Genomic DNA, 22,441 nt, shown 5'->3' with positions numbered 1-22,441 from the left:
TCTAGTGTCCTTATGGCTCTAATCTGATAGTGGTAGATGTCTAGTCTCCATTATGGCTCTAATCTGATAGTGGTAGTGGGGTGGTAGATACCTAGTGCCTTTATGGCTCTAATCTGATAGTGGTAGTGGGGTGGTAGATACCTAGTCTCCATTATGGCTCTAATCTGATAGTGGTAGTGGGGTGGTAGATGCCTAGTGCCTTTATGGCTCTAATCTGATAGTGGTAGTGGGGTGGTAGATGCCTAGTGCCTTTATGGCTCTAATCTGATAGTGTTAGTGGGGTGGTAGATACCTAGTCTCCATTATGGCTCTAATCTGATAGAGGTAGTGGGGTGGTAGATACCTAGTCTCCATTATGGCTCTAATCTGATAGTGGTAGTGGGGTGGTAGATACCTAGTCTCCATTATGGCTCTAATCTGATAGTGGTAGTGGTGTGGTAGATACCTAGTCTCCATTATGGCTCTAATATGGTAGTGGTAGTGGGGTGGTAGATACCTAGTCTCCATTATGGCTCTAATCTGATAGTGGTAGTGGGGTGGTAGATACCTAGTCTCCATTATGGCTCTAATCTGATAGTGGTAGTGGGGTGGTAGATGCCTAGGGCCCGTATGGCTCTAATCTGATAGTGGTAGTGGGGTGGTAGATACCTAGTCTCCATTATGGCTCTAATCTGATAGTGGTAGTGGGGTGGTAGATGCCTAGTGCCCTTATGGCTCTAATCTGATAGTAGTAGTGGGTTGATAGATGCCTAGTGCCCTTATGGCTCTAATCTGATAGTGGTAGTGGGGTGGTAGATACCTAGTTTCCATTATGGCTCTAATCTGATAGTGGTAGTGGGGTGGTAGATGTCTAGTGCCTTTATGGCTCTAATCTGATAGTGGTAGCGGGGTGGTAGATGCCTAGTGCCCTTATGGCTCTAATCTGATAGTGGAAGTGTGGTGGTAGATGCCTAGTGCCCTTATGGCTCTAATCTGATAGTGGTAGTGGGGTGGTAGATACCTAGTCTCCATTATGGCTCTAATCTGGTAGTGGTAGAGGGGTGGTAGATACCTAGTCTCCATTATGGCTCTAATCTGATAGTAGTAGTGGGGTGGTAGATACCTAGTCTCCATTATGGCTCTAATCTGATAGTGGTAGTGGGGTGGTAGATACCTAGTCTCCATTATGGCTCTAATCTGGTAGTGGTAGTGGGGTGGAAGATACCTAGTCTCCATTATGGCTCTAATCTGATAGTGGTAGTGGGGTGGTAGATGCCTAGTGCCCTTATGGCTTTAATATGATAGTGGTGGTGGAATGGTAGATACATATTCTCCATTATGGCTCTAATCTGATAGAGGTAGTGGGGTGGTAAATGACTAGTCTCCCTTATAGCTCTAATCTGGTAGTAGTAGTGGGGTGGTAGATGTCTAGTCTCCGTTTTGGCTCTAATCTGATAGTGGTAGTGGTGTGGTAGATACCTAGTCTCCATTATGGCTCTAATATGGTAGTGGTAGTGGGGTGGTAGATACCTAGTCTCCATTATGGCTCTAATCTGATAGTGGTAGTGGGGTGGTAGATACCTAGTCTCCATTATGGCTCTAATCTGATAGTGGTAGTGGGGTGGTAGATGCCTAGGGCCCGTATGGCTCTAATCTGATAGTGGTAGTGGGGTGGTAGATACCTAGTCTCCATTATGGCTCTAATCTGATAGTGGTAGTGGGGTGGTAGATGCCTAGTGCCCTTATGGCTCTAATCTGATAGTAGTAGTGGGTTGATAGATGCCTAGTGCCCTTATGGCTCTAATCTGATAGTGGTAGTGGGGTGGTAGATACCTAGTTTCCATTATGGCTCTAATCTGATAGTGGTAGTGGGGTGGTAGATGTCTAGTGCCTTTATGGCTCTAATCTGATAGTGGTAGTGGGGTGGTAGATGCCTAGTGCCCTTATGGCTCTAATCTGATAGTGGAAGTGTGGTGGTAGATGCCTAGTGCCCTTATGGCTCTAATCTGATAGTGGTAGTGGGGTGGTAGATACCTAGTCTCCATTATGGCTCTAATCTGGTAGTGGTAGAGGGGTGGTAGATACCTAGTCTCCATTATGGCTCGAATCTGGTAGTGGTAGTGGGGTGGAAGATACCTAGTCTCCATTATGGCTCTAATCTGATAGTGGTAGTGGGGTGGTAGATGCCTAGTGCCCTTATGGCTTTAATCTGATAGTGGTGGTGGAATGGTAGATACATATTCTCCATTATGGCTCTAATCTGATAGAGGTAGTGGGGTGGTAAATGACTAGTCTCCCTTATGGCTCTAATCTGGTAGTAGTAGTGGGGTGGTAGATGTCTAGTCTCCGTTTTGGCTCTAATCTGGTAGTAGTAGTGGGGTGGTAGATGCCTAGTGCCCTTATGGCTCTAATCTGGTAGTGGTAGTTGGGTGGTAGATGCCAAGTGCCCTTATGGCTCTAATCTGGTAGTGGTAGTTGGGTGGTAGATGTCTAGTGTCCTTATGGCTCTAATCTGATAGTGGTAGATGTCTAGTCTCCATTATGGCTCTAATCTGATAGTGGTAGTGGGGTGGTAGGTGCCTAGTGCCCTTATGGCTCTAATCTGATAATGGTAGTGGGGTGGTAGATACCTAGTCTCCATTATGGCTCTAATCTGATAGTGGTAGTGGGGTGGTTGATGCCTAGTGCCCTTATGGCTCTAATCTGATAGTAGTAGTGGGTTGATAGATGCCTAGTGCCCTTATGGCTCTAATCTGATAGTGGTAGTGGGGTGGTAGATACCTAGTTTCCATTATGGCTCTAATCTGATAGTGGTAGCGGGGTGGTAGATGCCTATTGCCCTTATGGCTCTAATCTGATAGTGGAAGTGTGGTGGTAGATGCCTAGTGCCCTTATGGCTCTAATCTGATAGTGGTAGTGGGGTGGTAGATACCTAGTCTCCATTATGGCTCTAATCTGGTAGTGGTAGAGGGGTGGTAGATACCTAGTCTCCATTATGGCTCTAATCTGATAGTAGTAGTGGGGTGGAAGATACCTAGTCTCCATTATGGCTCTAATCTGATAGTGGTAGTGGGGTGGTAGATGCCTAGTGCCCTTATGGCTTTAATCTGATAGTGGTGGTGGAATGGTAGATACATATCCTCCATTATGGCTCTAATCTGATAGAGGTAGTGGGGTGGTAAATGACTAGTCTCCCTTATGGCTCTAATCTGGTAGTAGTAGTGGGGTGGTAGATGTCTAGTCTCCGTTTTGGCTCTAATCTGGTAGTAGTAGTGGGGTGGTAGATGCCTAGTGCCCTTATGGCTCTAATCTGGTAGTGGTAGTTGGGTGGTAGATGCCAAGTGCCCTTATGGCTCTAATCTGGTAGTGGTAGTTGGGTGGTAGATGTCTAGTGTCCTTATGGCTCTAATCTGATAGTGGTAGATGTCTAGTCTCCATTATGGCTCTAATCTGATAGTGGTAGTGGGGTGGTAGGTGCCTAGTGCCCTTATGGCTCTAATCTGATAATGGTAGTGGGGTGATAGATACCTAGTCTCCATTATGGCTCTAATCTGATAGTGGTAGTGGGGTGGTAGATGTCTAGTGCCTTTATGGCTCTAATCTGATAGTGGTAGCGGGGTGGTAGATGCCTAGTGCCCTTATGGCTCTAATCTGATAGTGGAAGTGTGGTGGTAGATGCCTAGTGCCCTTATGGCTCTAATCTGATAGTGGTAGTGGGGTGGTAGATACCTAGTCTCCATTATGGCTCTAATCTGGTAGTGGTAGAGGGGTGGTAGATACCTAGTCTCCATTATGGCTCTAATCTGATAGTGGTAGTGGGGTGGTAGATACCTAGTCTCCATTATGGCTCTAATATGGTAGTGGTAGTGGGGTGGAAGATACCTAGTCTCCATTATGGCTCTAATCTGATAGTGGTAGTGGGGTGGTAGATGCCTAGTGCCCTTATGGCTTTAATCTGATAGTGGTGGTGGAATGGTAGATACATATTCTCCATTATGGCTCTAATCTGATAGAGGTAGTGGGGTGGTAAATGACTAGTCTCCCTTATGGCTCTAATCTGGTAGTAGTAGTGGGGTGGTAGATGTCTAGTCTCCGTTTTGGCTCTAATCTGGTAGTAGTAGTGGGGTGGTAGATGCCTAGTGCCCTTATGGCTCTAATCTGGTAGTGGTAGTTGGGTGGTAGATGCCTAGTGCCCTTATGGCTCTAATCTGGTAGTGGTAGTTGGGTGGTAGATGTCTAGTGTCCTTATGGCTCTAATCTGATAGTGGTAGATATCTAGTCTCCATTATGGCTCTAATCTGATAATGGTAGTGGGGTGATAGATACCTAGTCTCCATTATGGCTCTAATCTGATAGTGGTAGTGGGGTGGTAGATGCCTAGAGGCCGTATGGCTCTAATCTGATAGTGTTAGTGGGGTGGTAGATACCTAGTCTCCATTATGGCTCTAATCTGATAGAGGTAGTGGGGTGGTAGATACCTCGTCTCCATTATGGCTCTAATCTGATAGTGGTAGTGGGGTGGGAAATACCTAGTCTCCATTATGGCTCTAATCTGATAGAGGTAGTGGGGTGGTAGATACCTAGTCTCCATTATGGCTCTAATCTGATAGTGGTAGTGGGGTGGTAGATGTCTAGTGCCCTTATGGCTCTAATCTGATAGTGGTAGATGTCTAGTCTCCATTACGGCTCTAATCTGATAGTGGTAGTGGGGTGATAGATACCTAGTCTCCATTATGGCACTAATCTGATAGTGGTAGTGGGGTGGTAGATGCCTAGTGCCTTTATGGCTATAATCTGATAGTGGTAGTGGGGTGGTAGATGCCTAGTGCCCTTATGGCTCTAATCTGATAGTGGTAGTGGGGTGGTAGATACCTAGTCTCCATTATGGCTCTAATCTGATAGTGGTAGCGGGGTGGTAGATGCCTAGTGCCTTTATGGCTCTAATCTGATAGTGGTAGTGGGGTGGTAGATACCTAGTTTCCATTATGGCTCTAATCTGATAGTGGTAGTGGGGTGGTAGATGTCTAGTGCCTTTATGGCTCTAATCTGATAGTGGTAGCGGGGTGGTAGATGCCTAGTGCCCTTATGGCTCTAATCTGATAGTGGTAGTGTGGTGGTAGATGCCTAGTGCCCTTATGGCTCTAATCTGATAGTGGTAGTGGGGTGGTAGATACCTAGTCTCCATTATGGCTCTAATCTGGTAGTGGTAGAGGGGTGGTAGATACCTAGTCTCCATTATGGCTCTAATCTTATAGTAGTAGTGGGGTGGTAGATACCTAGTCTCCATTATGGCTCTAATCTGATAGTGGTAGTGGGGTGGTAGATACCTAGTCTCCATTATGGCTCTAATTTGGTAGTGGTAGTGGGGTGGTAGATACCTAGTCTCCATTATGGCTCTAATCTGGTAGTGGTAGTGGGGTGGAATATACCTAGTCTCCATTATGGCTCTAATCTGATAGTGGTAGTGGGGTGGTAGATGCCTAGTGCCCTTATGGCTTTAATCTGATAGTGGTGGTGGAATGGTAGATACATAGTCTCCATTATGGCTCTAATCTGATAGAGGTAGTGGGGTGGTAAATGACTAGTCTCCCTTATGGCTCTAATCTGGTAGTAGTAGTGGGGTGGTAGATGTCTAGTCTCCGTTTTGGCTCTAATCTGGTAGTAGTAGTGGGGTGGTAGATGCCTAGTGCCCTTATGGCTCTAATCTGGTAGTGGTAGTTGGGTGGTAGATGCCTAGTGCCCTTATGGCTCTAATCTGGTAGTGGTAGTTGGGTGGTAGATGTCTAGTGTCCTTATGGCTCTAATCTGATAGTGGTAGATGTCTAGTCTCCATTATGGCTCTAATCTGATAGTGGTAGTGGGGTGGTAGGTGCCTAGTGCCCTTATGGCTCTAATCTGATAATGGTAGTGGGGTGATAGATACTTAGTCTCCATTATGGCTCTAATCTGATAGTGGTAGTGGGGTGGTAGTTGCCTAGAGCCCGTATGGCTCTAATCTGATAGTGTTAGTGGGGTGGTAGATACCTAGTCTCCATTATGGCTCTAATCTGATAGAGGTAGTGGGGTGGTAGATACCTAGTCTCCATTATGGCTCTAATCTGATAGAGGTAGCGGGGTGGGAGATACCTAGTCTCCATTATGGCTCTAATCTGATATTGGTAGTGGGGTGGTAAATGATTACTCTCAATTATGGCTCTAATCTGATAGTGGTAGTGGGGTGGTAGATACCTAGTCTCCATTATGGCTCTAATCTGATAGTGGTAGTGGGGTGGGAGACACCTAGTCTCCATTATGGCTCTAATCTGATAGAGGTAGTGGGGTGGTAGATACCTAGTCTCCATTATGGCTCTAATCTGATAGTGGTAGTGGGGTGGTAGATGTCTAGTGCCCTTATGGCTCTAATCTGATAGTGGTAGATGTCTAGTCTCCATTATGGCTCTAATCTGATAGTGGTAGTGGGGTGATAGATACCTAGTCTCCATTATGGCACTAATCTGATAGTGGTAGTGGGGTGGTAGATGCCTAGTGCCTTTATGGCTCTAATCTGATAGTGGTAGTGGGGTGGTAGATGCCTAGTGCCCTTATGGCTCTAATCTGATAGTGGTAGTGGGGTGGTAGATACCTAGTCTCCATTATGGCTCTAATCTGATAGTGGTAGCGGGGTGGTAGATGCCTAGTGCCTTTATGGCTCTAATCTGATAGTGGTAGTGGGGTGGTAGATGCCTAGTGCCCTTATGGCTCGAATATGATAGCGGTAGTGTGGTGGTAGATGCCTAGTGCCCTTATGGCTCTAATCTGATAGTGGTAGTGGGGTGGTAGATACCTAGTCTCCATTATGGCTCTAATCTGATAGTGGTAGTGGGGTGGTAGATACCTAGTCTCCATTATGGCTCTAATCTGATAGTGGTAGTGGGGTGGTAGATACCTAGTCTCCATTATGGCTCTAATCTGGTAGTGGTAGTGGTGTGGTAGATACCTAGTCTCCATTATGGCTCTAATCTGGTAGTGGTTGTGGGGTGGTAGATACCTAGTCTCCATTATGGCTCTAATCTGATAGTGGTAGTGGGGTGGTAGATACCTAGTCTCCTTTATGGCTCTAATCTAATAATGGTAGTGGGGTGATAGATACCTAGTCTCCATTATGGCTCTAATCTGATAGAGGTAGTGGGGTGGTAGATACCTAGTCTCCATTATGGCTCTAATCTGATAGAGGTAGCGGGGTGGGAGATACCTAGTCTCCATTATGGCTCTAATCTGATATTGGTAGTGGGGTGGTAAATGACTAGTCTCAATTATGGCTCTAATCTGATAGTGGTAGTGGGGTGGGAGACACCTAGTCTCCATTATGGCTCTAATCTGATAGAGGTAGTGGGGTGGTAGATACCTAGTCTCCATTATGGCTCTAATCTGATAGTGGTAGTGGGGTGGTAGATGTCTAGTGCCCTTATAGCTCTAATCTGATAGTGGTAGATGTCTAGTCTCCATTATGGCTCTAATCTGATAGTGGTAGTGGGGTGATAGATACCTAGTCTCCATTATGGCACTAATCTGATAGTGGTAGTGGGGTGGTAGATGCCTAGTGCCTTTATGGCTCTAATCTGATAGTGGTAGTGGGGTGGTAGATGCCTAGTGCCCTTATGGCTCTAATCTGATAGTGGTAGTGGGGTGGTAGATACCTAGTCTCCATTATGGCTCTAATCTGATAGTGGTAGCGGGGTGGTAGATGCCTAGTGCCTTTATGGCTCTAATCTGATAGTGGTAGTGGGGTGGTAGATGCCTAGTGCCCTTATGGCTCGAATATGATAGCGGTAGTGTGGTGGTAGATGCCTAGTGCCCTTATGGCTCTAATCTGATAGTGGTAGTGGGGTGGTAGATACCTAGTCTCCATTATGGCTCTAATCTGATAGTGGTAGTGGGGTGGTAGATACCTAGTCTCCATTATGGCTCTAATCTGATAGTGGTAGTGGGGTGGTAGATACCTAGTCTCCATTATGGCTCTAATCTGGTAGTGGTAGTGGTGTGGTAGATACCTAGTCTCCATTATGGCTCTAATCTGGTAGTGGTTGTGGGGTGGTAGATACCTAGTCTCCATTATGGCTCTAATCTGATAGTGGTAGTGGGGTGGTAGATACCTAGTCTCCTTTATGGCTCTAATCTAATAATGGTAGTGGGGTGGTAGTTGCCTAGAGCCCGTATGGCTCTAATCTGATAGTGGTAGATGTCTAGTCTCCATTATGGCTCTAATCTGATAGTGGTAGTGGGGTGGTAGGTGCCTAGTGCCCTTATGGCTCTAATCTGATAATGGTAGTGGGGTGATAGATACTTAGTCTCCATTATGGCTCTAATCTGATAGTGGTAGTGGGGTGGTAGTTGCCTAGAGCCCGTATGGCTCTAATCTGATAGTGTTAGTGGGGTGGTAGATACCTAGTCTCCATTATGGCTCTAATCTGATAGAGGTAGTGGGGTGGTAGATACCTAGTCTCCATTATGGCTCTAATCTGATAGAGGTAGCGGGGTGGGAGATACCTAGTCTCCATTATGGCTCTAATCTGATATTGGTAGTGGGGTGGTAAATGATTACTCTCAATTATGGCTCTAATCTGATAGTGGTAGTGGGGTGGTAGATACCTAGTCTCCATTATGGCTCTAATCTGATAGTGGTAGTGGGGTGGGAGACACCTAGTCTCCATTATGGCTCTAATCTGATAGAGGTAGTGGGTGGTAGATACCTAGTCTAAATTATGGCTCTAATCTGATAGTGGTAGTGGGGTGGTAGATGTCTAGTGCCCTTATGGCTCTAATCTGATAGTGGTAGATGTCTAGTCTCCATTATGGCTCTAATCTGATAGTGGTAGTGGGGTGATAGATACCTAGTCTCCATTATGGCACTAATCTGATAGTGGTAGTGGGGTGGTAGGTGCCTAGTGCCTTTATGGCTCTAATCTGATAGTGGTAGTGGGGTGGTAGATGCCTAGTGCCCTTATGGCTCTAATCTGATAGTGTTAGTGGGGTGGTAGATACCTAGTCTCCATTATGGCTCTAATCTGATAGTGGTAGCGGGGTGGTAGATGCCTAGTGCCTTTATGGCTCTAATCTGATAGTGGTAGTGTGGTGGTAGATGCCTAGTGCCCTTATGGCTCTAATCTGATAGTGGTAGTGGGGTGGTAGATACCTAGTCTCCATTATGGCTCTAATCTGATAGTGGTAGTGGGGTGGTAGATACCTAGTCTCCATTATGGCTCTAATCTGATAGTGGTAGTGGGGTGGTAGATACCTAGTCTCCATTATGGCTCTAATCTGGTAGTGGTAGTGGTGTGGTAGATACCTAGTCTCCATTATGGCTCTAATCTGGTAGTGGTTGTGGGGTGGTAGATACCTAGTCTCCATTATGGCTCTAATCTGATAGTGGTAGTGGGGTGGTAGATACCTAGTCTCCTTTATGGCTCTAATCTAATAATGGTAGTGGGGTGATAGATACCTAGTCTCCATTATGGCTCTAATCTGATTGAGGTAGTGGGGTGGTAGATACCTAGTCTCCATTATGGCTCTAATCTGATAGAGGTAGCGGGGTGGGAGATACCTAGTCTCCATTATGGCTCTAATCTGATATTGGTAGTGGGGTGGTAAATGACTAGTCTCAATTATGGCTCTAATCTGATAGTGGTAGTGGGGTGGTAGATACCTAGTCTCCATTATGGCTCTAATCTGATAGTGGTAGTGGGGTGGGAGATACCTAGTCTCCATTATGGCTCTAATCTGATAGTGGTCGTGGGGTGGTAGATGTCTAGTGCCCTTATGGCTCTAAACTGATAGTGGTAGATGTCTAGTCTCCATTATGGCTCTAATCTGATAGTGGTAGTGGGGTGATAGATACCTAGTCTCCATTATGGCACTAATCTGATAGTGGTAGTGGGGTGGTAGATGCCTAGTGCCTTTATGGCTCTAATCTGATAGTGGTAGTGGGGTGGTAGATACCTAGTCTCCATTATGGCTCTAATCTGATAGTGGTAGTGGGGTGGTAGATACCTAGTCTCCTTTATGGCTCTAATCTGATAGTGGTAGTGGGGTGGTAGATGCCTAGTGCCCTTATGGCTCGAATCTGATAGTGGTAGTGGGGTGGTAGATACCTAGTCTCCATTATGGCTCTAATCTGATAGTGGTAGTGGGGTGGTAGGTGCCTAGTGCCATTATGGCTCTAATCTGATAATGGTAGTGGGGTGATAGATACCTTGTCTCCATTATGGCTCTAATCTGATAGAGGTAGTGGGGTGGTAGATACCTAGTCTCCATTATGGCTCTAATCTGATAGAGGTAGCGGGGTGGGAGATACCTAGTCTCCATTATGGCTCTAATCTGATATTGGTAGTGGGGTGGTAAATGACTAGTCTCAATTATGGCTCTAATCTGATAGTGGTAGTGGGGTGGTAGATACCTAGTCTCCATTATGGCTCTAATCTGATAGTGGTAGTGGGGTGGGAGATACCTAGTCTCCATTATGGCTCTAATCTGATAGTGGTAGTGGGGTGATATATACCTAGTCTCCATTATGGCACTAATCTGATAGTGGTAGTGGGGTGGTAGATGCCTAGTGCCTTTATGGCTCTAATCTGATAGTTGTAGATGCCTAGTGCCCTTATGGCTCTATTCTGATAGTGGTAGTGGGGTGGTAGATACCTAGTCTCCTTTATGGCTCTAATCTGATAGTGGTAGTGGGGTGGTAGATGCCTAGTGCCTTTATGGCTCTTATCTGATAGTGGTAGTGGGGTGGTAGATGCCTAGTGCCCTTATGGCTCTAATCTGATAGTGGTAGTGGGGTGGTAGATACCTAGTCTCCATTATGGCTCTAATCTGATAGTGGTAGTGGGGTGGTAGGTGCCTAGTGCCCTTATGGCTCTAATCTAATAATGGTAGTGGGGTGATAGATACCTAGTCTCCATTATGGCTCTAATCTGATAGAGGTAGTGGGGTGGTAGATACCTAGTCTCCATTATGGCTCTAATCTGATAGAGGTAGCGGGGTGGGAGATACCTAGTCTCCATTATGGCTCTAATCTGATATTGGTAGTGGGGTGGTAAATGACTAGTCTCAATTATGGCTCTAATCTGATAGTGGTAGTGGGGTGGTAGATACCTAGTCTCCATTATGGCTCTAATCTGATAGTGGTAGTGGGGTGGGAGATACCTAGTCTCCATTATGGCTCTAATCTGATAGAGGTAGTGGGGTGGTAGATACCTAGTCTCCATTATGGCTCTAATCTGATAGTGGTAGTGGGGTGGTAGATGTCTAGTGCCCTTATGGCTCTAAACTGATAGTGGTAGATGTCTAGTCTCCATTATGGCTCTAATCTGATAGTGGTAGTGGGGTGATAGATACCTAGTCTCCATTATGGCACTAATCTGATAGTGGTAGTGGGGTGGTAGATGCCTAGTGCCTTTATGGCTCTAATCTGATAGTTGTAGATGCCTAGTGCCCTTCTGGCTCTATTCTGATAGTGGTAGTGGGGGGTGGTAGATACCTAGTCTCCATTATGGCTCTAATCTGATAGTGGTAGCGGGGTGGTAGATGCCTATTGCCTTTATGGCTCTAATCTGATAGTGGTAGTGGGGTGGTAGATGCCTAGTGCCCTTATGGCTCCAATATGATAGCGGTAGTGTGGTGGTAGATGCCTAGTGCCCTTATGGCTCTAATCTGATAGTGGTAGTGGGGTGGAAGATACCTACTCTCCATTATGGCTCTAATCTGATAGAGGTAGTGGGGTGGTAGATACCTAGTCTCCATTATGGCTCTAATCTGATAATGGTAGTGGGGTGGTAGATACCTAGTCTCCATTATGGCTCTAATCTGATAGTGGTAGTTGGGTGGTAGATACCTAGTCTCCATTATGGCTCTAATCTGGTAGTGGTAGTAGGGTGGTAGATACCTAGTCTCCTTTATGGCTCTAATCTGATAGTGGTAGTGGGGTGGTAGATGCCTAGTGCCTTTATGGCTCTAATCTGATAGTGGTAGTGGGGTGGTAGATGCCTAGTGCCCTTATGGCTCTAATCTGATAGTGGTAGTGGGGTGGTAGATACCGAGTCTCCATTATGGCTCTAATCTGATAGTGGTAATGGGGTGGTAGGTGCCTAGTGCCCTTATGGCTCTAATCTGATAATGGTAGTGGGGTGATAGATACCTAGTCTCCATTATGTCTCTAATCTGATAGTGGTAGTGGGGTGGTAGATGCCTAGAGCCCGTATGGCTCTAATCTGATAGTGGTAGTGGGGTGGTAGATACCTAGTCTCCATTATGGCTCTAATCTGATAGAGGTAGTGGGGTGGTAGATACCTAGTCTCCATTATGCTCTAATCTGATAGAAGTAGCGGGGTGGGAGATACCTAGTCTCCATTATGGCTCTAATCTGATATTGGTAGTGGGGTGGTAAATGACTAGTCTCAATTATGGCTCTAATCTGATAGTGGTAGTGGGGTGGTAGATACCTAGTCTCCATTATGGCTCTAATCTGATAGTGGTAGTGAGGTGGGAGATACCTAGTCTCCATTATGGCTCTAATCTGATAGAGGTAGTGGGGTGGTAGATACCTAGTCTCCATTATGGCTCTAATCTGATAATGGTAGTGGGGTGGTAGATACCTAGTCTCCATTATGGCTCTAATCTGATAGTGGTAGTGGGGTGGTAGATGCCTAGTGCCATTATGGCTCTAATCTGATAATGGTAGTGGGGTGGTAGATACCTAGTCTCCATTATGGCTCTAATCTGATAGAGGTAGTGGGGTGGTAGATACCTAGTCTCCATTATGGCTCTAATCTGATAGAGGTAGCGGGGTGGGAGATACATAGTCTCCATTATGGCTCTAATCTGATATTGGTAGTGGGGTGGTAAATGACTAGTCTCAATTATGGCTCTAATCTGATAGTGGTAGTGGGGTGGTAGATACCTACTCTCCATTATGGCTCTAATCTGATAGTGGTAGTGGGGTGGGAGATACCTAGTCTCCATTATGGCTCTAATCTGATAGTGGTAGTGGGGTGATAGATACCTAGTCTCCATTATGGCACTAATCTGATAGTGGTAGTGGGGTGGTAGATGCCTAGTGCCTTTATGGCTCTAATCTGATAGTTGTAGATGCCTAGTGCCCATATGGCTCTATTCTGATAGTGGTAGTGGTGTGGTAGATACCTAGTCTCCATTATGGCTCTAATCTGGTAGTGGTTGTGGGGTGGTAGATACCTAGTCTCCATTATGGCTCTAATCTGATAGTGGTAGTGGGGTGGTAGATACCTAGTCTCCTTTATGGCTCTAATCTGATAGTGGTAGTGGGGTGGTAGATGCCTAGTGCCTTTATGGCTCTAATCTGATAGTGGTAGTGGGGTGGTAGATGCCTAGTGCCCTTATGGCTCTAATCTGATAGTGGTAGTGGGGTGGTAGATACCTAGTCTCCATTATGGCTCTAATCTGATAGTGGTAGTGGGGTGGTAGGTGCCTAGTGCCCTTATGGCTCTAATCTAATAATGGTAGTGGGGTGATAGATACCTAGTCTCCATTATGGCTCTAATCTGATAGAGGTAGTGGGGTGGTAGATACCTAGTCTCCATTATGGCTCTAATCTGATAGAGGTAGCGGGGTGGGAGATACCTAGTCTCCATTATGGCTCTAATCTGATAGTGGTAGTGGGGTGGTAGATACCGAGTCTCCATTATGGCTCTAATCTGATAGTGGTAATGGGGTGGTAGGTGCCTAGTGCCCTTATGGCTCTAATCTGATAATGGTAGTGGGGTGATAGATACCTAGTCTCCATTATGTCTCTAATCTGATAGTGGTAGTGGGGTGGTAGATGCCTAGAGCCCGTATGGCTCTAATCTGATAGTGGTAGTGGGGTGGTAGATACCTAGTCTCCATTATGGCTCTAATCTGATAGAGGTAGTGGGGTGGTAGATACCTAGTCTCCATTATGCTCTAATCTGATAGAAGTAGCGGGGTGGGAGATACCTAGTCTCCATTATGGCTCTAATCTGATATTGGTAGTGGGGTGGTAAATGACTAGTCTCAATTATGGCTCTAATCTGATAGTGGTAGTGGGGTGGTAGATACCTAGTCTCCATTATGGCTCTAATCTGATAGTGGTAGTGAGGTGGGAGATACCTAGTCTCCATTATGGCTCTAATCTGATAGAGGTAGTGGGGTGGTAGATACCTAGTCTCCATTATGGCTCTAATCTGATAGTGGTAGTGGGGTGGTAGATACCTAGTCTCCATTATGGCTCTAATCTGATAGTGGTAGTGGGGTGGTAGGTGCCTAGTGCCATTATGGCTCTAATCTGATAATGGTAGTGGGGTGATAGATACCTTGTCTCCATTATGGCTCTAATCTGATAGAGGTAGCGGGGTGGGAGATACATAGTCTCCATTATGGCTCTAATCTGATATTGGTAGTGGGGTGGTAAATGACTAGTCTCAATTATGGCTCTAATCTGATAGTGGTAGTGGGGTGGTAGATACCTACTCTCCATTATGGCTCTAATCTGATAGTGGTAGTGGGGTGGTAGATGCCTAGAGCCCGTATGGCTCTAATCTGATAGTGGTAGTGGGGTGGTAGATACCTAGTCTCCATTATGGCTCTAATCTGATAGAGGTAGTGGGGTGGTAGATACCTAGTCTCCATTATGCTCTAATCTGATAGAAGTAGCGGGGTGGGAGATACCTAGTCTCCATTATGGCTCTAATCTGATATTGGTAGTGGGGTGGTAAATGACTAGTCTCAATTATGGCTCTAATCTGATAGTGGTAGTGGGGTGGTAGATACCTAGTCTCCATTATGGCTCTAATCTGATAGTGGTAGTGAGGTGGGAGATACCTAGTCTCCATTATGGCTCTAATCTGATAGAGGTAGTGGGGTGGTAGATACCTAGTCTCCATTATGGCTCTAATCTGATAGTGGTAGTGGGGTGGTAGATACCTAGTCTCCATTATGGCTCTAATCTGATAGTGGTAGTGGGGTGGTAGGTGCCTAGTGCCATTATGGCTCTAATCTGATAATGGTAGTGGGGTGATAGATACCTTGTCTCCATTATGGCTCTAATCTGATAGAGGTAGTGGGGTGGTAGATACCTAGTCTCCATTATGGCTCTAATCTGATAGAGGTAGCGGGGTGGGAGATACATAGTCTCCATTATGGCTCTAATCTGATATTGGTAGTGGGGTGGTAAATGACTAGTCTCAATTATGGCTCTAATCTGATAGTGGTAGTGGGGTGGTAGATACCTACTCTCCATTATGGCTCTAATCTGATAGTGGTAGTGGGGTGGGAGATACCTAGTCTCCATTATGGCTCTAATCTGATAGTGGTAGTGGGGTGATAGATACCTAGTCTCCATTATGGCACTAATCTGATAGTGGTAGTGGGGTGGTAGATGCCTAGTGCCTTTATGGCTCTAATCTGATAGTTGTAGATGCCTAGTGCCCTTATGGCTCTATTCTGATAGTGGTAGTGGTGTGGTAGATACCTAGTCTCCATTATGGCTCTAATCTGGTAGTGGTTGTGGGGTGGTAGATACCTAGTCTCCATTATGGCTCTAATCTGATAGTGGTAGTGGGGTGGTAGATACCTAGTCTCCTTTATGGCTCTAATCTGATAGTGGTAGTGGGGTGGTAGATGCCTAGTGCCTTTATGGCTCTAATCTGATAGTGGTAGTGGGGTGGTAGATGCCTAGTGCCCTTATGGCTCTAATCTGATAGTGGTAGTGGGGTGGTAGATACCTAGTCTCCATTATGGCTCTAATCTGATAGTGGTAGTGGGGTGGTAGGTGCCTAGTGCCCTTATGGCTCTAATCTAATAATGGTAGTGGGGTGATAGATACCTAGTCTCCAGTATGGCTCTAATCTGATAGAGGTAGTGGGGTGGTAGATACCTAGTCTCCATTATGGCTCTAATCTGATAGAGGTAGCGGGGTGGGAGATACCTAGTCTCCATTATGGCTCTAATCTGATAGTGGTAGTGGGATGATAGATACATAGTCTCCATTATGGCTCTAATCTGATATTGGTAGTGGGGTGGTAAATGACTAGTCTCAATTATGGCTCTAATCTGATAGTGGTAGTGGGGTGGTAGATACCTACTCTCCATTATGGCTCTAATCTGATAGTGGTAGTGGGGTGGGAGATACCTAGTCTCCATTATGGCTCTAATCTGATAGTGGTACTGGGGTGATAGATACCTAGTCTCCATTATGGCACTAATCTGATAGTGGTAGTGGGGTGGTAGATGCCTAGTGCCTTTATGGCTCTAATCTGATAGTTGTAGATGCCTAGTGCCCTTATGGCTCTATTCTGATAGTGGTAGTGGTGTGGTAGATACCTAGTCTCCATTATGGCTCTAATCTGGTAGTGGTTGTGGGGTGGTAGATACCTAGTCTCCATTATGGCTCTAATCTGATAGTGGTAGTGGGGTGGTAGATACCTAGTCTCCTTTATGGCTCTAATCTGATAGTGGTAGTGGGGTGGTAGATGCCTAGTGCCTTTATGGCTCTAATCTGATAGTGGTAGTGGGGTGGTAGATGCCTAGTGCCCTTATGGCTCTAATCTGATAGTGGTAGTGGGGTGGTAGATACCTAGTCTCCATTATGGCTCTAATCTGATAGTGGTAGTGGGGTGGTAGGTGCCTAGTGCCCTTATGGCTCTAATCTAATAATGGTAGTGGGGTGATAGATACCTAGTCTCCATTATGGCTCTAATCTGATAGAGGTAGTGGGGTGGTAGATACCTAGTCTCCATTATGGCTCTAATCTGATAGAGGTAGCGGGGTGGGAGATACCTAGTCTCCATTATGGCTCTAATCTGATAGTGGTAGTGGGATGATAGATACCTAGTCTCCATTATGGCACTAATCTGATAGTGGTAGTGGGGTGGTAGATGCCTAGTGCCTTTATGGCTCTAATCTGATAGTGGTAGTGGGGTGGTAGATACCTAGTCTCCTTTATGGCTCTAATCTGATAGTGGTAGTGGGGTGGTAGATGCCTAGTGCCTTTATGGCTCTAATCTGATAGTGGTAGTGGGGTGGTAGATGCCTAGTGCCCTTATGGCTCTAATCTGATAGTGGTAGTGGGGTGGTAGATACCTAGTCTCCATTATGGCTCTAATCTGATAGTGGTAGTGGGGTGGTAGGTGCCTAGTGCCATTATGGCTCTAATCTGATAATGGTAGTGGGGTGATAGATACCTTGTCTCCATTATGGCTCTAATCTGATAGAGGTAGTGGGGTGGTAGATACCTAGTCTCCATTATGGCTCTAATCTGATAGAGGTAGCGGGGTGGGAGATACCTAGTCTCCATTATGGCTCTAATCTGATATTGGTAGTGGGGTGGTAAATGACTAGTCTCAATTATGGCTCTAATCTGATAGTGGTAGTGGGGTGGTAGATACCTACTCTCCATTATGGCTCTAATCTGATAGTGGTAGTGGGGTGGGAGATACCTAGTCTCCATTATGGCTCTAATCTGATAGTGGTAGCGGGGTGGGAGATACCTAGTCTCCATTATGGCTCTAATCTGATATTGGTAGTGGGGTGGTAAATGACTAGTCTCAATTATGGCTCTAATCTGATAGTGGTAGTGGGGTGATAGATACCTAGTCTCCATTATGGCACTAATCTGATAGTGGTAGTGGGGTGGTAGATGCCTAGTGCCTTTATGGCTCTAATCTGATAGTTGTAGATGCCTAGTGCCCTTATGGCTCTATTCTGATAGTGGTAGTGGTGTGGTAGATACCTAGTCTCCATTATGGCTCTAATCTGGTAGTGGTTGTGGGGTGGTAGATACCTAGTCTCCATTATGGCTCTAATCTGATAGTGGTAGTGGGGTGGTAGATACCTAGTCTCCTTTATGGCTCTAATCTGATAGTGGTAGTGGGGTGGTAGATGCCTAGTGCCTTTATGGCTCTAATCTGATAGTGGTAGTGGGGTGGTAGATGCCTAGTGCCCTTATGGCTCTAATCTAATAATGGTAGTGGGGTGATAGATACCTAGTCTCCATTATGGCTCTAATCTGATAGAGGTAGTGGGGTGGTAGATACCTAGTCTCCATTATGGCTCTAATCTGATAGAGGTAGCGGGGTGGGAGATACCGAGTCTCCATTATGGCTCTAATCTGATAGTGGTAGATGTCTAGTCTCCATTATTGCTCTAATCTGATAGTGGTAGTGGGGTGATAGATACCTAGTCTCCATTATGGCACTAATCTGATAGTGGTAGTGGGGTGGTAGATGCCTAGTGCCTTTATGGCTCTAATCTGATAGTGGTAGTGGGGTGGTAGATACCTAGTCTCCTTCATGGCTCTAATCTGATAGTGGTAGTGGGGTGGTAGATGCCTAGTGCCTTTATGGCTCTAATCTGATAGTGGTAGTGGGGTGGTAGATGCCTAGTGCCCTTATGGCTCTAATCTGATAGTGGTAGTGGGGTGGTAGATACCTAGTCTCCATTATGGCTCTAATCTGATAGTGGTAGTGGGGTGGTAGGTGCCTAGTGCCATTATGGCTCTAATCTGATAATGGTAGTGGGGTGATAGATACCTTGTCTCCATTATGGCTCTAATCTGATAGAAGTAGCGGGGTGGGAGATACCTAGTCTCCATTATGGCTCTAATCTGATATTGGTAGTGGGGTGGTAAATGACTAGTCTCAATTATGGCTCTAATCTGATAGTGGTAGTGGGGTGGTAGATACCTAGTCTCCATTATGGCTCTAATCTGATAGTGGTAGTGAGGTGGGAGATACCTAGTCTCCATTATGGCTCTAATCTGATAGAGGTAGTGGGGTGGTAGATACCTAGTCTCCATTATGGCTCTAATCTGATAGAGGTAGTGGGGTGGTAGATACCTAGTCTCCATTATGGCTCTAATCTGATAGTGGTAGTGGGGTGGTAGGTGCCTAGTGCCATTATGGCTCTAATCTGATAATGGTAGTGGGGTGATAGATACCTTGTCTCCATTATGGCTCTAATCTGATAGAGGTAGTGGGGTGGTAGATACCTAGTCTCCATTATGGCTCTAATCTGATAGAGGTAGCGGGGTGGGAGATACATAGTCTCCATTATGGCTCTAATCTGATATTGGTAGTGGGGTGGTAAATGACTAGTCTCAATTATGGCTCTAATCTGATAGTGGTAGTGGGGTGGTAGATACCTACTCTCCATTATGGCTCTAATCTGATAGTGGTAGTGGGGTGGGAGATACCTAGTCTCCATTATGGCTCTAATCTGATAGTGGTAGTGGGGTGATAGATACCTAGTCTCCATTATGGCACTAATCTGATAGTGGTAGTGGGGTGGTAGATGCCTAGTGCCTTTATGGCTCTAATCTGATAGTTGTAGATGCCTAGTGCCCTTATGGCTCTATTCTGATAGTGGTAGTGGTGTGGTAGATACCTAGTCTCCATTATGGCTCTAATCTGGTAGTGGTTGTGGGGTGGTAGATACCTAGTCTCCATTATGGCTCTAATCTGATAGCTGTAGTGGGGTGGTAGATACCTAGTCTCCTTTATGGCTCTAATCTGATAGTGGTAGTGGGGTGGTAGATGCCTAGTGCCTTTATGGCTCTAATCTGATAGTGGTAGTGGGGTGGTAGATGCCTAGTGCCCTTATGGCTCTAATCTGATAGTGGTAGTGGGGTGGTAGATACCTAGTCTCCATTATGGCTCTAATCTGATAGTGGTAGTGGGGTGGTAGGTGCCTAGTGCCCTTATGGCTCTAATCTAATAATGGTAGTGGGGTGATAGATACCTAGTCTCCATTATGGCTCTAATCTGATAGAGGTAGTGGGGTGGTAGATACCTAGTCTCCATTATGGCTCTAATCTGATAGAGGTATGGGGTGGGAGATACCTAGTCTCCATTATGGCTCTAATCTGATAGTGGTAGTGGGATGATAGATACCTAGTCTCCATTATGGCACTAATCTGATAGTGGTAGTGGGGTGGTAGATGCCTAGTGCCTTTATGGCTCTAATCTGATAGTGGTAGTGGGGTGGTAGATACCTAGTCTCCTTTATGGCTCTAATCTGATAGTGGTAGTGGGGTGGTAGATGCCTAGTGCCTTTATGGCTCTAATCTGACAGTGGTAGTGGGGTGGTAGATGCCTAGTGCCCTTATGGCTCTAATCTGATAGTGGTAGTGGGGTGGTAGATACCTAGTCTCCTTTATGGCTCTAATCTGATAGTGGTAGCGGGGTGGGAGATACCTAGTCTCCATTATGGCTCTAATCTGATATTGGTAGTGGGGTGGTAAATGACTAGTCTCAATTATGGCTCTAATCTGATAGTGGTAGTGGGGTGATAGATACCTAGTCTCCATTATGGCACTAATCTGATAGTGGTAGTGGGGTGGTAGATGCCTAGTGCCTTTATGGCTCTAATCTGATAGTTGTAGATGCCTAGTGCCCTTATGGCTCTATTCTGATAGTGGTAGTGGTGTGGTAGATACCTAGTCTCCATTATGGCTCTAATCTGGTAGTGGTTGTGGGGTGGTAGATACCTAGTCTCCATTATGGCTCTAATCTGATAGTGGTAGTGGGGTGGTAGATACCTAGTCTCCTTTATGGCTCTAATCTGATAGTGGTAGTGGGGTGGTAGATGCCTAGTGCCTTTATGGCTCTAATCTGATAGTGGTAGTGGGGTGGTAGATGCTAGTGCCCTTATGGCTCTAATCTAATAATGGTAGTGGGGTGATAGATACCTAGTCTCCATTATGGCTCTAATCTGATAGAGGTAGTGGGGTGGTAGATACCTAGTCTCCATTATGGCTCTAATCTGATAGAGGTAGCGGGGTGGGAGATACCGAGTCTCCATTATGGCTCTAATCTGATAGTGGTAGATGTCTAGTCTCCATTATGGCTCTAATCTGATAGTGGTAGTGGGTTGATAGATACCTAGTCTCCATTATGGCACTAATCTGATAGTGGTAGTGGGGTGGTAGATGCCTAGTGCCTTTATGGCTCTAATCTGATAGTGGTAGTGGGGTGGTAGATACCTAGTCTCCTTCATGGCTCTAATCTGATAGTGGTAGTGGGGTGGTAGATGCCTAGTGCCTTTATGGCTCTAATCTGATAGTGGTAGTGGGGTGGTAGATGCCTAGTGCCCTTATGGCTCTAATCTGATAGTGGTAGTGGGGTGGTAGATACCTAGTCTCCATTATGGCTCTAATCTGATAGTGGTAGTGGGGTGGTAGGTGCCTAGTGCCATTATGGCTCTAATCTGATAATGGTAGTGGGGTGATAGATACCTTGTCTCCATTATGGCTCTAATCTGATAGAGGTAGTGGGGTGGTAGATACCTAGTCTCCATTATGGCTCTAATCTGATAGAGGTAGCGGGGTGGGAGATACCTAGTCTCCATTATGGCTCTAATCTGATATTGGTAGTGGGTTGGTAAATGACTAGTCTCAATTATGGCTCTAATCTGATAGTGGTAGTGGGGTGGTAGATACCTAGTCTCCATTATGGCTCTAATCTGATAGTGGTAGTGGGGTGGGAGATACCTAGTCTCCATTATGGCTCTAATCTGATAGTGGTAGTGGGGTGATAGATACCTAGTCTCCATTATGGCACTAATCTGATAGTGGTAGTGGGGTGGTAGATGCCTAGTGCCTTTATGGCTCTAATCTGATAGTTGTAGATGCCTAGTGCCCTTATGGCTCTATTCTGATAGTGGTAGTGGTGTGGTAGATACCTAGTCTCCATTATGGCTCTAATCTGGTAGTGGTTGTGGGGTGGTAGGTACCTAGTCTCCATTATGGCTCTAATCTGATAGTGGTAGTGGGGTGGTAGATACCTAGTCTCCTTTATGGCTCTAATCTGATAGTGGTAGTGGGGTGGTAGATGCCTAGTGCCTTTATGGCTCTAATCTGATAGTGGTAGTGGGGTGGTAGATGCCTAGTGCCCTTATGGCTCTAATCTGATAGTGGTAGTGGGGTGGTAGATACCTAGTCTCCATTATGGCTCTAATCTGATAGTGGTAGTGGGGTGGTAGGTGCCTAGTGCCCTTATGGCTCTAATCTAATAATGGTAGTGGGGTGGTAGATACCTAGTCTCCATTATGGCTCTAATCTGATAGAGGTAGTGGGGTGGTAGATACCTAGTCTCCATTATGGCTCTAATCTGATAGTGGTAGTGGGGTGGTAGATACCTAGTCTCCTTTATGGCTCTAATCTGATAGTGGTAGTGGGGTGGTAGATGCCTAGTGCCTTTATGGCTCTAATCTGATAGTGGTAGTGGGGTGGTAGATGCCTAGTGCCCTTATGGCTCTAATCTGATAGTGGTAGTGGGGTGGTAGATACCTAGTCTCCATTATGGCTCTAATCTGATAGTGGTAGTGGGGTGGTAGATGCCTAGTGCCCTTATGGCTCTAATCTAATAGTGGTAGTGGGGTGGTAGATACCTAGTCTCCATTATGGCTCTAATCTGATAGTGGTAGTGGGGTGGTAGAT

The sequence above is a fragment of the Salvelinus alpinus genome, chromosome 6 (assembly GCF_045679555.1).
Source record: "Salvelinus alpinus chromosome 6, SLU_Salpinus.1, whole genome shotgun sequence".
Taxonomy (NCBI): domain Eukaryota; kingdom Metazoa; phylum Chordata; class Actinopteri; order Salmoniformes; family Salmonidae; genus Salvelinus; species Salvelinus alpinus.
Note: the sequence above shows the minus strand (reverse complement) of the source record.